Source organism: Mizuhopecten yessoensis, unplaced genomic scaffold (genome assembly GCF_002113885.1).
Source record: "Mizuhopecten yessoensis strain PY_sf001 unplaced genomic scaffold, ASM211388v2 scaffold6363, whole genome shotgun sequence".
NCBI classification, from domain to species: domain Eukaryota; kingdom Metazoa; phylum Mollusca; class Bivalvia; order Pectinida; family Pectinidae; genus Mizuhopecten; species Mizuhopecten yessoensis.
The window spans coordinates 252561-255086 of NW_018406512.1; positions in this window are offsets into that span (position 1 = coordinate 252561).

A 2526-nucleotide genomic window follows, 5' to 3' on the forward strand; every position below is an offset into this window, starting at 1 on the left:
ACAGCATCAGTACGGGTATGTACAGTATCAGTACGGGTATGTACAGCATCAGTACGGGTATGTACAGTATCAGTACGGGTATGTACAGCATCAGTACGGGTATGTACAGTATCAGTACGGGTATGTACAGCATCAGTACGGGTATGTACAGTATCAGTACGGGTATGTACAGCATCAGTACGGGTATGTACAGTATCAGTACGGGTATGTACAGCATCAGTACGGGTATGTACAGTATCAGTACGGGTATGTACAGCATCAGTACGGGTATGTACAGTATCAGTACGGGTATGTACAGCATCAGTACGGGTATGTACAGCATCAGTATGGGTATGTACAGCATCAGTACGATCAGTACGGGTATGTAAAGTATCAGTACGGGTATGTACAGTATCAGTACGGGTATGTACAGCATCAGTATGGGTATGTACAGCATCAGTACGATCAGTACGGGTATGTAAAGCATCAGTACGGGTATGTACAGTATCAGTACGGGTATGTACAGCATCAGTACAGGTATGTATAGTATCAATACGGGTATGTACAGCATCAGTACGGGTATGTACAGCATCAGTATGGGTATGTACAGCATCAGTACGATCAGTACGGGTATTTAAAGTATCAGTACGGGTATGTACAGTATCAGTACGGGTATGTACAGCATCAGTATGGGTATGTACAGCATCAGTACGATCAGTACGGGTATGTAAAGTATCAGTACGGGTATGTACAGCAGCAGTACGTGTATGTAAAGCATCAATACGGGTATGTACAGTATCAGTACGGGTATGTACAGCATCAGTACGGGTATGTTCAGCATCAGTACGGGTATGTACAGTATCAGTACGGATATGTACAGCATCAGTACGGGTATTTACAGCATCAATATGTGTATGTACAGCATTAGTACGATCAGTACGGTTATGTACAGGAACAGTTCCGGTATGTAGAGCGTCAGTACGGGTATGTACAGTATCAGTTCGGGTATGTACAGCATCAGTACGGGATGTACATCATCAGTGCCGGTATGTACAGCATAAGTACGGGTATGTACAGCATCAGTACTGGTAAGTACAGCATCAGTATGGGTATGTACAGCATCAGTACGATCAGTACGGGTATGTACAGTATCAGTACGGGTATGTACAGCATAAGTACGGGTATGTACAGCATCAGTACGGGTATGTACAGCATCAGTACGGGTATGTACAGAATCAGTACGGGTATGTACAGTATCAATACGGGTATGTACAGTATCAGTACGGGTTTGTACAGCATCAGTACGGGTAAGTACAGTATCAGTACGGGTATGTACAGCTTCAGTACGGGTATGTACAACATCAGTACGGATATGTACAGTATCAGTACGGATATGTACGGCATCAGTGCGGGTATGTACAGCATAAGTACGGGTATGTACAGTCTCAGTACGGGTATGTACAGCATCAGTACGGGTATGTACAGCAGCAGTACGGGTGAGAACAGCATCAGTTCTGGTATGTACAGTATAAGTACGGGTATGTACAGTATCAGTACGGGTATGTAAAGTATCAGTACGGGTATGTACAGCATCAGTACGGGTATGTACAGTATCAGTAAGGGTATGTACAGTATCAGTACGAGTATGTACAGTATCAGTACGGGTATGTACAATATCAGTACGGGTATGTACAGCAGCAGTACGGGTATGTACAGCATCAATACGGGTATGTACAGTATCAGTACGGGTATGTACATTATCAGTACGGGTATGTACAGCATCAGAACAGGTATGTAAAGTATCAGTACGGGTATGTACAGCATCAGTACGGGTATGTACAGTATCAGTATGGGTATGGACAGTATCAGTATGTGTATGTACAGCATCAGTACGATCAGGACGGGTATTTAAAGTATCAGTACGGGAATGTACAGTATCAGTACGGGTATGTGGGTATGTACAGCATCAGTATGGGTATGATGCTGTACGTACCCGTACTGATGCTGTACATACCCGTATTGATGCTGTACATATCCGTACTGATACTGTTATACCCGTAATGATGCTTTACATACCCGTACTGTTACTGTACATACCCCTACTGATCGTACTGATGCTGTACATACCCATACTGATGCTGTCCATACCCGTACTGATACTTTACATACCCGTACTGATACTGTACATACCCGTACAGTATCAGTACGGGTATGTACAGTATCAGTAAGGGTATGTACATTATCAGTACGGGTTTGTACATTATCAGTACGGGTACGTACAGCATCAGTACGGGGTATGTACAGTAGCAGTACGGGTACATACAGCATCAGTACGGGTATGTACAGTATCAGTACAGGTATGTACAGCATCAGTACGGGTATGTACAGCATCAGTATGGGTATGTACAGCATCAGAACGATCATTACAGGTATGTACAGTAACAGTACGGGTATGTAGAGCGTCAGTACGGGTATGTACAGTATCAGTACGGGTATGTACAGCATCAGTACGGGTATGTACAGCATCAGTGCGGGTATGTACAGCAT